We start from the raw sequence: 14,655 nt of genomic DNA on the forward strand, positions 1-14,655 counted from the left end.
CCTAGCAAATGAGATAAGATCCAACTATAGTAGTTGGCACTAGTAAGAAGAAATTTATGGATTAAAAAAGTAGTCAATCTCTCAAATGACTATGGGGCAGAATTAAGGCTGTTTGTAAACTGTACTCAACTTTAAAATTTTGTCTATTTTTTTTTTTTTTAAATGAAGCAAATCATACTAGACTCCAAACAAAGGGCACTAATGTTCTTATTTAGGAGAAAGCACTGTTTTCCTGACTTTCTGAGGTTAACAGGAGAGGAGCCAATATCATGCAGATGTTAGAAAGTGTACAATAAAGTAGCTCCCCCTGGAGCATTGACTCTCTGGGAAACCTTCCACAGTTCATGGTTTCCTCCTTCCCTCAATCCTTCGTAACAAGCCTCAGAATGTTCTTTAGGGGTGCCAATCAATCCCTCCTCTTCCATGCAAGCCCAAGAAAACTTATTTCTCTTTCTAAACTAGAATAGGACAGTAATTCAAGAGCCTATGTGGGGCTGGTGACTTTTTTGGCTGTTTCGGATCTGCCAATCCTAAAGTGACTCTCAGATGGTGAGGCTGTTTGTACCCCACAAGCCTATAAAGTTCCTTCATGCTCCATATGAATTTAAGGGGGCAATTGCTCCAATTAAACTCCTAAAAAGCACTGCAGGGAGGGGGATTACAGATATCCTGAAAAGCCTCCATAAATCAGTAAGAGGAGTGAAATGGTTCCCGTGCCTTCTTTCTCCACTACTCCCTCCCATAGCTGCATGCTCATCCTGCCCACTCTACTCCACACACCCCTCCCCCCCATCACCACCAAAACCTGCTAAAGTGGTCCACTTGCTGGCCGTATAGAGCCATAAAGAGGGAGGGAAGCCCAGTGACCTTGGAATAGACAGAAGAGTTATAACTAGGTAAATCCCCTGTTATAATGGCCAACAAGGGTCAGGCTAGAGACTCTTGCCTACATGCTCGGGGTCTTACTGATCGCCATATTTGGGGTCGGGAAGGAATTTTCCTCTAGGGTAGATTGGCTGAGCCTCTGGAGGTTTTTCGCCTTCCTCCGCAGCATGGGGCAGGGATCACTAGCAGGAGTGTCTCTGCCGATTGAAGTCACTAAAACACAGGATTGGGGACTTCAACGGCAGAGTCCAGGGAAGGGTCTTGTGGCCTGCACCATGCAGGGGGTCAGACCAGAAGATCATAATGGTCCCTTCTGACCTTAAAGTCTATGAGTCTATAACTCACTTATCCTCCGCCATTCCCAAGTCAAGGGTCATATATACTGACCCAATAGCATATCTTGAAAACTAGAGCCAATCAACAATTTTAAGCATCATTTTCGTTCTCAGTGACCCAGAATTAGTAAAGTTTGACTACATTTATTTCAGAAGCATTTTGGCTGTAGAGCAGTGTTATAGAACACATCTGTTATAACAAATGTTCCCTCTCCATGTTAACTACTAGTAATTTATCAATAATAGTGTGCATTTATAAGCATCCCTTATCAATTACACAATCCTGTCCATTACAACACACATCTATTAGTTGCCTGGGGTCCAATGGACATCTGAACCAAGTTAACAAGGTGAGGGGAGAAAACAGATTAGATCATTAAGTACAGTCCAACTATGATTACAGACATCCATTTACCTAAAGTCACACACAGCATTCTGAGATTTTTGGCAAAGGAATCATGAGAGTTTAATATACAAAAAAAATCATAAGATTAATATTTACTAACAAAGCAAACATCTGGTGTCTGTTCCATATTTTTTACAGGCACGTTAGTCTCTCCTCCTTCTAGTCCTTTCTGTCCTTTGTTCCCAAGCAGCCTCAAAAACTGAAAGTAACTACATTCATTCCCTACTACTTTCACAGCCCATCAACACATTATTAAACTGTGATAGGGACAATAAAAAAGCCTTTAAAAGGAAAAAAGGAGGTTACTTACCTGTAACTGAAGATTCTTCAAGATGTCTGGTCCATATCGGTATTCCATTGAGGGTTATGCATGCACACCATGCATCAGAAGTCAGAGAATTTGAAAGTAGCCTCCGCTAGTCCGTGCATGTGCCCTGGCTCGCCTCATGCTTCCATCTGAGGCGATAAAGGGCAAAACGGATGGACTACATCTTTAGTTCCTTCTCCACCGTGAATTGACCAATCTGCAGCAGAGGGAAAGGTGCGCAGGAAGTGGAATACAGATAAGAACCACACATCTTGAAGAACCTCCACTTACAGGTAAGAAATCTCTGCTTCTTTGAGTGATGGTCCCTATTGTATTCCACTGAGGGTGATTAACAAGCAGTACCTAAGTTGGAGGAGAGTGCAAGGTTGAGGATGGAGTGGTCACGTGGAGAACTGCCATGCTGAAAGAAGCATTCACTGCCGAGTCAGAGCTCCACCTGGCTACTCTACATATGTCTACAAGAAGCACGTCCTGAAGGGAGGCCATGGTTGAAGCCTGAGCTCTTGTGGAGTGAGCCTGCAACCCTGTAGGGAGAGTTGGTCCTGACAACTTGTAGAAGAGTTTAATGTAAATAAAAATCCACTTGGAGATTCTTTGGGTGGAGATGGTTTGCCCAGAGTATCTCTGCTATTGCAACAAATAGTCTCGAGGACTTCCTAAGTGGTCTCATTCTGTGCAAGCAGAAGGCCAGAGCTTGCTGGACGTCGAGGGACTCTACCGCAGAGGACTTCATTTTGAACTTCAAAGTAAAGGGGAGGAGGGTGGGTAATGGAGCACCCACAGGGGAACACACCTTGAAGAACGTGCCTATTACTGACCTATGTAAAGCAGCCACTTGGACATCATCTCAGACATTCATACAACACTATGTCATTGACCAGGATTCACCATCCGACACTCGGCTGAGAGAGACAGTTTTATTGTCCATTCAGACCTAACTCCGAAGCTCCTCCTTCCCCCAGAGGGGCGCTGCTCTACAATCTTCTAAAGTGGAGCACCCACAGGGACAACACTCAAAGAAAGAAGAGGGGGTTACTCACTTTGTGCAGTAACCGATGTTATTCAAGAAGGCTACCGATGTTGCAACTGATCTTGTGGAGTGTGTTCTGACTCATGATCGGGGTTGTAGCTCATGTTGACAGAAGCAAAACTGGATACAACTTGAAATCCTTTTGTAAAGTCTCTGCTTAGATATGGATTTGCCTTTAAACCCCTCTGTAGTGGAGAGAAACAATTTAGGAGTTTTTCTGAACGGTTTGGTCTGTTTGAGATAAAAGGCTAGTGTCCTTCTGACGTCCAGGGTCTGGAATGCTGCCTCTTGTCTGTTCTTGGTTTAGGGAAGAATGTAGGAGGATGAATGGGTTGGTTGAGGTGGAATGAAGAAGGGACTTTAGGTAAAAATGTAGGATGCGGTCTTAGGGAGACCTTATTCTTGAGAAAGATCATATATAGTGGGTATGCCATAAGGGTCCCAAGATGCATGCCTTGTGGACACGATGGCAACGAGAAAGGCTACTTTCATGGAAAGGTGTAGTAGTGAGCACGTAGCCAAAGGTTCAAATGGGACGCTTGTGAAAGATCGAAGCACTAAAGTGAGGTCCCATGGAGGAGTTGAGGCTCTGGGTTCTAGGTAGAGATTACGTACGCCCTATAGGAATCTTTTGGTAATTGGATGACCATACACTGAAACCTCATCCACCTTATCTGGAAGGTTGTGACTGCTGCCACATGTACTCAGAGTGAACTCAATGAGACACCAGATTTCTTAAGATGAAGTATGTAATCCAGGACTAATGGCAGGGGTAGAGATGGTGGCTTCAATTTGTTTGTCATTAGGCACCATGTTTGGAATCTCTTACATTCGTGGAGGTATGTCGAGCGTGTAGTTGACTTGTCTACTGTTTAACAAAATGTCTGACTTCCTCAGAGCAGATCATCTCCTCGCCTTGGAATCACTGAGGAGACAAGCTCTCAAGTGGAGTAGCTCCAGGTTCAGGTGCAAGGTCTGACCTACATCCTGTGAAAGGAGATTTGGAAAAAGTGGGAGGACACGTGGTGGGCATGCTGACATCCGCTGTAGGTATGGATATCAGGTTTGCTTGGCCATGTGGAGGCTATCTATGTGGATGACTTTGGCTTAGCTGGCCCTTGTATGACCCCAGACAGCAACAGGGTAGGAAGGAAGGCATACAGAAGAGGTGTGTCCCATTGGATGAAAAAGGCATCACCTCTGGTTCTTGGTCCCAGGATCCTATTAAAGTTGTAAAGTGAAGAACTCAAAGGTTAGGAAATGTCAGAACTGCCTGTGCAACCGTGGCAGCTCTGTTTCCCCTCCACGTCCAGGACCCCCACTGGTTCCCAGTCCCAGTCTGCTCAGACTGCCAGTCTCAGTTTCCTTCGCCTCCCAGCTCAGTTTGCCTTGCAGGCTCCCTGACATAGTCTTTTTACCCAGCCTATCCGTCTCCACCCCCTACCAGCCTCCAGTTCCAGTCTCCATCCCAGGATTCTTGTCGGGGAAGACCAGAGGAATAGATTGGGACATGTCCTACATCTGGCTCATATCCCCTCTGCATTTGAGTCAAAGAGTCTTCTTCTCCACAATGCCTGGGTGCCCGCAGTGGGAAGCATGAGTCATTGAGAACACTGGATAAAACAGGCTTCCTGCTCTCATTTCCAGTGCCTGGCTCCACCCCAGCCTGGAGCAACCATTACAGGGAAAGACAGTCTTCACTCCTGTAGGTTTAGGCTGAAGCATGCTCACTCACTTTGGAGATGGCACATGTAGTCTGGTCACATGTAGAAGCTGTGAGAGGAAGAAGCATGTTCAGTTGCTCTATGGGCATGTCAAATCTATAGCCTGGTCAGCATTAGGAGCTGTTAGGAGATGGTGCATACTCAGTATGAGCAGAATCTTCAGCGATTTTAGCTGTTAAGCTCTAGCAAGTGCGAACTGCAATGTTTTAACGGCTTATAACTTGACCAAATTTGAGTGCATTTTTACAAGGACAACAAAAGATGCATCACTGATACAAAGCCACGGCCCTGCCAAGTTTCAAGTTCCTGCTCCAAGTCAGGGGAGCACTAGAGGTTTCCTAAGGAACCAGGGATTTTTAAACAGTGAAAAACAAGCTCCATTCTCTCTAACTCCACTCTCAGAAACAGTTGAACTGTTTTGGCTGAAGTCTTCCAAAAAACATTCAGACTGGGAAACCTTAGTAACAGGCAAGTGCTACCTGCTCCATCTATAATGAAAACTTCCATAATCTTTATGAGGTAGTTTGATATTATCCTCATTTTACAAAAGGGGAATCTGATACAGAGTGGCTTGCCCATAACCACAAAGGGCGAGTCACCTGGCACCCAGAGCTGTGGTTTAGATCTCGAGAACATTTAGTTCAAGTCTAGCAGAAACAAGGTTTGAAGTTGATAAACTGCAAAAGTGCTAGCCTGAACTGGATCATACAGTAAGAATATTCAATAGGATGCTTTTCGCAATTCTAGAACGAAGGATAGTCTTGTGGTTGAGGCTCATGACAGGGAACCAAGAGATCTGGTTTTGCTCCCAATTCTGAGCAAGACACTTACACTCTACCCTATAAAGTGGAAATATTGTTCAAGTTCACAGAGTAGTGAGAGGCTGAAGTCAATGTTTGTAAAGCCATTTTGTGTTCCTTTATTAACTTTCTGTACCTTTTTAGCCCCACAAGGACAGTCACTTGCAGACACCTATTTAGGGAAGTATTACAGACCTACATACAGAGAGATGCAAAAGGGCAGTGATAATCAAAGGAATACAAAAGCCAAAATAAGATTCTGTAGAAAGAGTACAAAAAACCCCAAACCCTGAATGTATATGAGGAAACCTAAATGCCAGATTTGAACAAGCATTTTTTTACAAACATGAACCTTATTCTTCCTCCAAATTAGGGACAAGTTATGTTTTATGAGTTGGAAAATAATTTCACACTTACCGAAACCATGATAAACTCTTTGAACAAATCTACTATTAAGTTTGTGTAACAATGAAAACCACTTACTGATGGTATTCCGGACAGGAGGCTTCCCGTCTTCATACAACCTGCAACATAACAAAAATTATTAGACAACAGAAGCCAACAGAAGTTGAGAATAGCAGCCCCTAGTCAAAAGGAATTTTAACTTTATTGCCTGTGCTTACCTCAAGCTAATCTGAGAGCTTCTGTTTGTTGTTTGTTTAATAAAAGCAACATTTAGACCAGTGGAATTTTATTTGTCCATCCCCTTGTCTAGTTTACTACTTCATGCATATAGACAGGTAGTATTCTCTAAATTGCAATTAAGTTATCAGACTGTGGCTCTTCAAGATACTGTCAAAAAACAGACCATGTAGCATAACTGGGCTTTGATTTTATTTAGTTTAATAGTACTTTAGAGAATATGGTTATCTTCTTGGAAGATTACCACTTTATTTCATCACCACCATTGGTACTTATTAACCCCATTTTGTATTTGCCTTTTCTCCTTTAAAACAAAACATCTAAACCTAACAGCCACTCTCTTTTGAGGGCAAGTGGAGAAGAAAAGGAAATTTTGTCCCCTTATACATGTCACCCTTGGCCTACATAGAGTTCTGCTTCTTCAGTTATAATAATAATTACTATTATTATTAAAAGTTAGCAGATTGATTTGTTAGAGAGCTCAAGGGACTCATAAGGTCTATGGTTAGCCACCTGCAAGTGCAGATCTAACACTGAATTAATGCATTTGGCAGTTTCTACCTGGGTGTCCTGTTTTTTGAGTTTCTCATCAGAAACTTCAGGCATTCTATCCAAGTGCTTTATAATAACAGAGCCTCATCTATACGTCATGTGGCTCGTATAGAACATAGCATGATGCTACAACAACAAATGCCTTGAGATCAAATCAGGAAAATGTCTTGAACCTGTAAATTCAAGCAAAAAATCTCTGAATCATTTCTCCAGAATCATCCTTATTGGCCTGACCACACTATAGAAGTTAAGGGAAAGTCATTAATGGTGCATAATTCCTAAGATTTATTTCCCATACTTTGGGGAAAGGGAAGAAGAGAGACTGGTTCATGATGAAAATACAGTCTAAGTCTATGATTACCAGCAGTTATATTTTCTGATAGTTAAATTGTTGCAACTTTTGGGGTGGGCGGGGTGGAAAAGTAGAAGACAGTGATCTGAATGGGAAAGTGTGTGTCTGAAAAATGTAAAACTGTCACATTTCTTTCCATCTACAATCAGAATTGTTGTAAACATGTAGGATATAAATATAGTTATATTAGTGAGTGATTTTTGAGACACAGTGAAGCTGCGAATACTTTACCCATTCCGGGGAAAGGCTAATGCTTTCCATGTTATCTAAATCAAACCCTCTTACATTCCTTTTGTCAAACCATTTCCAAATTCGAAGAGCTTTACTAGCGGTTTCCCTTCAATTTGCTACTCATTGAAAACTAACAGCTTTTTCAAGCAAAAGGACACAGACTTCCTATTTTGGGAGAGCCCAGCCATGACTGATTTTTCAAGCTACCACCAGTGTTATCTTTGCCTCAAATATCAAAATCTTCATAATTCTTTAGATTGGGAGTAATAAAATACTGTTATTGGAATTTTTAGTATTTTTTGTCCTTTCCACTACAATTAAAATGATTTCAGTAATCTTCACTCTAATATACTCTGTACTACTGGGGTGAGCAAACTACAGCACGCGGGCTGGACCTGGGCTACGAGCTGTTTTAAGCTGGCTCACGAGCCGCACCACGCGGCTCAGCCCCACTCCGGCTCGGGTGCAGGGTCAGGGGCCGCACCACGTGGCTCCAGGAAGCTGTGGCATGGCCCCACTTCAGCTCCTACGCGCTCAAATGGGAGCTGCAGGGGCAGTGCCTGCAGATGGGACAGTGTGCCGAGCTGCCTGGCCATCCTCCATGTAGGAGCCGGAGAAAGGACATGCCACTGCTTCCAGGAGCCGCTTGAGGGAAGCGCTGCTCGGAGCCTGCATCCCCTGAGCCTCTCCCCACGCCCCAACCCCCTGCCCTAGCCCTGAACCCCCTAGCTCTCTCCAAACCCTTCAATCCCAGCCCAGAGCACCCTCCTGCACCCCAAACCTCTCATCCCCAGCCCAGAGCCCACAACCCCAGCTGGAACCTGCACCCCTGCCCCAGCCCTGATCCCCCTCCCGCCCTCTGAACCCCTCGGTCCCAGCCCAGAGCATCCTCCTACACCCTCAACTCCTTATCCCCAGCCCCACCCCAGAGCCCGCACGCACTCCCACATCCCAACCCCAATTTTGTGAGCATTCATGGCCTGCCATAATTTCTATTCCCCAATGTGGCCCTCAGGCCAAAACGTTTGCCCAGCACTTCTCTACTAGAAGATTTTAAAAAGTATGCTGCTGTATCTCTTAAACAAGAGGAACTACACAGAATTTATCTAAACTTTTTTTGAATTTACAAAACATACTTCATTCACAGACAAGCTCCAGTGCATGTACAAAATTACCAAATCACAGAATCTTAATTCACAAAATCAAAGTAAAACTGGACCCATGTTGCTTATTGAAAGAAATGTGACTATCAGTTTTTATAAGTTGTATTAGAACTAAAAGAAACTAAACTCAATTTAAGAAAATGTATTTACAAAGCAAATCTACTATTAACATTAAACTAAACTTAAAAAAAGCATTGCAACTATCAAACAAAACAAGTTAGTCTCAATATTGGATTGGAGGTTAAATCAAATCAAATTAATACAAAAATTAATCATTCTAAGGATTAAGAATTCCAAGATGTTTACCTATTTGCTTATAAATCCCAACTAAAGATTGATCAGACTCAATTAAATCTACAATTTGAATGTAGAAACATCTTAATATGAAACCAGATTATCTAATGTCTAAATCACTACCTCAGAGCCAATTATAAAGCCTCCTTAAGACTTCAGTTCTTATGTGTGGCTAACCCTGTCTACTCCCCATATTTCCCCAAGAGATATTGTATCAGAACACTTTTGATAAGCAGAATTTTTACAACTCTTATTTACCATAAATTACAGATGACAATCTGAATTTCTCAAGGACTTTAAAACATAAAACACAGAACACACTTTAATGAATAATTTTTGTGAAAAGTATTTAAAGCTGTTTAACTCTGCAAAACATTTGAGGCCTTCCCCAGATGGACTTTGTGGGTGTGACCATGCACATACATGCTGTGGGGAAATAGGCCCGGGTGGCCTCCCTTATATCAGCCAAAGTAACACAGAAGGCCTGAACACAGGCCTTCTGACAGAGGCTCGATATACTGACTTCCCTTACAAAAGCCAGCACAGGCCAAGGCCTGAACAAGATTAAGCTGTACAATTCCCTGCCAAATTGGATCAAGAGTTATGACCAGAGGAGGAGGAGCAATGTGGAAGGCCTCAGTAAAATAATAACCGCTTGTTTATGTTATGAAACATAATAACCGCTTACATGAAGAAATTGCTTTTAGTAAAAGCCAACTTCTCCTGTAGTTCCAGCTAACTGCCAAACTAGCCAATCATATATCTTCTTTGGGCGTCCTGTAATGAACCCCTATGCCCTTAACGGTAAAACCCCGGAAAATAACATGTACCTTGCCGAGAAAAGCATCCCAACTGGTGCCAAGTATTACCCATATCGGAAACCACCAAGAAGCCCCTCCACCCAAAATGCACCCAATTCTTGTAAAATTAATAAGGAAGTTATCGGGAAAGGGAGATGGACCCCAACTCCTATTTCTCTCAAATGACGTATAATTTGTACTATGCTTGCGGTTTGTAGGAATAAAAGCAGCCTGCGTGCTGTGCTGGGTGTGGTAGTTTTCGGACTGCTACCCCAATGCGTTGGTATGTATTGCAATAAACTGGCCTCAGGCTTGAGTCTGAACTAAAATCAATGCGTGGGTGATTCTTTCCACGACAATGCGCACAGCCACACTTTCACATCCTACCCTAAAAAAAAAAAAAAAACAACACCTACTATGTAAGAAGACTTGGACATCTACAATTAAAAAAAAAAAAACAAAGGAAAAAACAAGATAAAAGGAGGTTTGCTAACTCTTCATTCAGCTCTGAGTCTTCTGGACTCTCAGAGTAGGAGCTAGAACTACAGACAAGGTTCCAGGTGGTGATGTTCTGCTGGCACAGCACTTATTGCTAGCAGTTCTTTGGGTGCAGAAAGAGAATGGTTAAAAGGCTGGAGCGGCTTGTTTGCTGAAGTCATAACTTCTCCCCAAGGTCTTGGGGTTTCTGAAATGTCAGTCTTCCTTCAGATGGTTTGTTGACCTGAAAAGTCAGGTTTCTCAAACTCACCCTGGATTCTTAATAGTTTGTGAACTTTGCTTCCTCTGCCTTGTATTGTCTTTCTCCTTTGACAAATCAGGTGTGAAACATACTGTGCAACTTGGTCCAAACAAAATTAGGTTATCCTTAGTAAGGGTTGTGTGTCTGAGTTAATGACTACTTGAGATTCTTGAACAGGCTCAACTGAAATTATTTAACCAAAGATTATTAATCAGAGATTTGTACCGCACTATACAGAATACAGCAAGAAGAGATGCATTACCACCCTTGATGTGATAAAGAGCTGGCTTTGGCTCTCTTCTTCACTGCAACTGGTGGGAAGCAGTTTCCCCAAATTCCAAAAACAGTGTCATTATATAGGGTTTTTAAACAAATACCCCTCTTTGCCAAAAGAAACAGATGTTCTTTTTTCATTTCTTATACATTCTCAGTTTACCTGATTTATGTGTGAAGGTATAACTATTTACAGCTGAGAGGACTAACAATTCATCAAAATAATATCTTTCAGTGGGTCTTTCTTCCCCCATAATCATTCCCTAATAGGAAACATCTGTTGTAACAATCATCCATCAGTTTCCCAGGTTTATATATGCTTATGTAAGCATTATATAAATTTATTTATTTTAAGGGAATGGTTTCTAAGACTATCTTGAGTTTTATAGACATGGAGATGCCAAGGATTCTTAGATACACCCTAATACATACAATTCCTGAATAGGGTTACTTACAGGTCAAGAGCTAGTATTCTGGGCTTTAGAATTCAAACACACTCTTTGCTAATATCAAAGATTCTAAAGAATAATTGATTTATAAAAAATGAAATATGCAGAAAGAAAAGGACTAAAAGGGTTATTAATATACCTCTATCTCGATAGAATGCTGTCCTCGGGAGCCAAAAAAATCGTACCGCATTATAAGTGAAACCGCATTATATCGAACTTGCTTTGAGCCACTGCAGTGCGCAGCCCTCCCCCCCGCCCCCCGAGCACTGCTTTACCACATTATATCAGAATTTGTGTTATATCGGGTCGCATTATATTGGGGTAGAGGTGTATTTACTAACAGGTACTAACACAAGCATCGATTTGTAAGATCCCCACTTAAATCAGTGATGCAAAAAAAATTTGGTGTTATTAATACCTCCAAGCCTGTAGGTTTGTAACCTCCGAAAAATATATTAACAACAAAAGCGACATGTGACCACTTTTAAGGAAGGAAGCTAGTGTGGTCTCATCTGGATGAAAAGTCACAAGATGACATTGTATCACCAGTTTCAGGATATAAAAATATATAAAAACGGTATAAAAATTGCTGATTGGGAAAAAACTAGCAACAAAATATACTCTCCAGCAGCAAAATTCAAAAGTTCAAACTTATGATCAGTTTCATCATCTACAGTTTCTCCTCCACTAATTTAGAACCAGACCAGTGATCCTATCAACAAGGCATTTACGTAGTAAGCTTCTTATGCTGCGTTATAGATCAAACAGCTTATCTTTTGGAATCAACATCTTAATAGAAAAAAAATCCCTTTAAGCTTATAATGAAACTCATTTGAAACACAGAAGACTTAAATTAATATTTTATCTGAGGTCTGTATATCCACGCATGCTATTCTGCTCAAATCACTTCAGAATTAGGGACCAACATTTCAGTGTTTTGTGACTCACAAATCTCAGATCATATCTGCTACTATCTTACATCTGGCTCTGTCAAACACACTAGATACTAAAAATCTCACCACGCTGTGCGCAGTCCAACCCCAGACACTCAGATCCTCAAAGCACTCATTTTGATGAGACGCCTGATGTTGGTATTGTAATCCCATCTACCTCAGATCCAGCTACACCCTTGTTCTCCAACTGCCTCTCCCACTTCCTGGATGCCTGGACTGAGATTACTTCAGATCGCTGGGTTCTCAGCACAGCAGAACTGAGTTACACCATCCAATTCCCAGACAGCTGCCGCGGCACCAGGTGAAGTCCTGACAGCAACTCCCTGATGCTTGGCGGCACCAGTGGTGCCGAGTCTTGCCCCTCTGGGGATGCCATTACCAGTAGGGTAAGATGGTCCCTGGCTGCTGCCACACTCATTCATCTTTATTAACCCCCCCACACACACAAACACTACACTACAGCTGTAACTATAAGTTTGTCTGACAGACTTACTCCAGTGACTATGCTGCATTGTCTCTCCTGCGTGTGCTCAGAATCTTTGTTCGTCTCTCTCCTCACTGTCCCTCTCTCAACTGCCAGACTGACCTTTATACCGTTTTTCAATTCTATTTTTAGACACGACAGCATCCTACTTATTTACCTGCTTCTGCTAATTGTCAGTTCTATTTTTAGACTTGCAACCGTTATTTACCTCAGTGTTATGATCGCTTAGGTCATTGTTGTTTACCATCCTTTTTCTGCCAATTCTCTATTTATACCTATGTGATCTGCAGTTTCCATTTAATGGTGGAGTGACTATTACTTACTGAAAATGGCAGCCAGGGACACAAAACGGAATCTGGGGACTTCAAAATGGAGTTTTGCTGGTATCAGTCCTAATTTTCGTCAATTATGCTGATCACAAACAACTGCCTGTACGGATAATATTAGCAGTGCGAGGCGATCTCAGTACAGCAAAGCCTAAACCCCTCTGTGGGTGTTACTTACTTGCCCTGTGCATGTTCCAAGTGAATAAGTTATAACAAGTTTTATCAGTATTATACCCTGCTGCAGGAGACCCTCATTGGGAGAAAGGTTGGGGCCTGGAAGCCAGAGCCAGAAGGCTGAGCTCCAGCTAGGAAGAGCAGGGAGTTGCAGATTCACAAAGAACAGACTGGGACAGAAGAATAGCTCTGGGTGTGATGGAAGATTCCAGAGTTTGTTTTGTTATTAAACCAGCTCCAAACAGAGATAGTGGTAGCCATGAGAGAGGCTGTTCGGAGTTTTTAAAGGGCCCTGAAGAGGGGAAATAGAGGCATGGTGCCTCAGGGCCACCCCTGGCCACAAAAGAGTGCTTTGGAGACAGCTGAACTTGTTATAGACTTAAATTCTCCCCACCCCGCCCAACTTCTGTGAATCTTGACTCTTCTAATTGCCAAACAACTCTGTTGATCTATGACCCTTCCCTCTCATATTTCACTAGTACAGCTGGGACAACAGGCAGTTTTCACTGAGTTAACATTTTTTAATGGATCCCCATTTCATCATTTCAGAAAACATTTGCAATAACAATTGGTGATTGAAAAGGAACCCATCCTGTTCATATTTCTGTAGACACTTTTAGCAGTTTGAGAGGCCACTTTCCTGGGCATCTGTTTTCTCACAGACTTGGGCCAGCCATAATGAAAGTACAGACCAATATTCAATAATATGAAATTCCTAAATATAGGTCATTCACAGGTTGCCCTGTTAAGGCAGCTTTCAAGGTACAAAGGTGATGAAATGAAGACTGAGAAGCTGGTCTTTTCTCTGCCATCCTTGTGTTGGCTCTCACACACATTCTTCTCCCCACCTTCCCCTTCTGCCAATCTGGCGTCACTCCACTTCCGGTCATTAATCATAATGTATCTTTTTCTGCATTACTTACAGCTCTTCCCTTTTCTCTAACATTCTCCCTCTCGGTAATGTTCTTTACCTCTTCGCCTATAATTCTCCTCCTACTGCTCCCTTTATCACCAAGTCTCACTCACCTTTTGATAGTATAAAAACGTTGGTTAGGAATGTGATTATTTACAATTTTATACCAACAAAAAGTCCTAGAAAAGATGCAGTTAAACCAGCAAAAAGTCTTTTTGCCAGTATAGCTTATTTAGTTCGGGTAAATGGTATTAAAAAATAAAACAAAAAACACAATCCCACCCCCACCTGCCAGTATTAGCTGTGCCTCCAATATGAGACTGTGCTGGTACAGCTGTACCTTCCCTAGAGCAGTGGTTCTCAACTAGGGGGCCCCCGAGCAGGTTTCAAGGGGTCCACCAAGCAAGGCTGGCATTAGACTTGCTGTGGCCCAGGGCAGAAAGCCGAAGCCCCACCGTATGGGGCTGAAGTCTGGGGTTCCAAGCCCTGCCACCCAGAGCTGAAGCCTGAGCAACTTAGCTTCACAGGACCCCCAGGCAATTGCCCTGCTCTGTCTTTTATATGCAGAAAAACAATTGTTGTGGCACAGGTGGGCCGTGGAGTTTTTATAGCATGTTGGGGGGCCCCTCAGGAAGAAAAAGGTTGAGAACACCTGCCCTAGAGGATAAAGCTTCATTCTCCCACTTCTCACTTTCAATCACTTCCCCTCACATCAACCCCTTCAGTCACCCCGCCTTCAAGGTCTGCTCCTAGAGATGCCACCTGTATGGGGGGCTTTTTGGACCTCAGAGGTGGCAACGCT

The 14,655-nt window shown here is 42.6% G+C and overlaps 1 protein-coding gene across 2 annotated transcripts in view; it reads right to left on the bottom strand.

Moving 5' to 3' along the window:
• Positions 1-14,655, bottom strand: part of RESF1 (retroelement silencing factor 1) — a 43,228-nt gene that overhangs the window by 9,794 nt on the left and 18,779 nt on the right. For both annotated transcript variants that reach the window (XM_054034505.1, XM_054034495.1), the window contains one exon: positions 5,992-6,032. The gene's annotated coding sequence lies outside the window, so the exon portion shown is untranslated. The remainder of the gene's footprint in view (positions 1-5,991; positions 6,033-14,655) is intronic.

Source organism: Malaclemys terrapin, chromosome 1, assembly GCF_027887155.1.
Source record: "Malaclemys terrapin pileata isolate rMalTer1 chromosome 1, rMalTer1.hap1, whole genome shotgun sequence".
Taxonomy (NCBI): domain Eukaryota; kingdom Metazoa; phylum Chordata; order Testudines; family Emydidae; genus Malaclemys; species Malaclemys terrapin.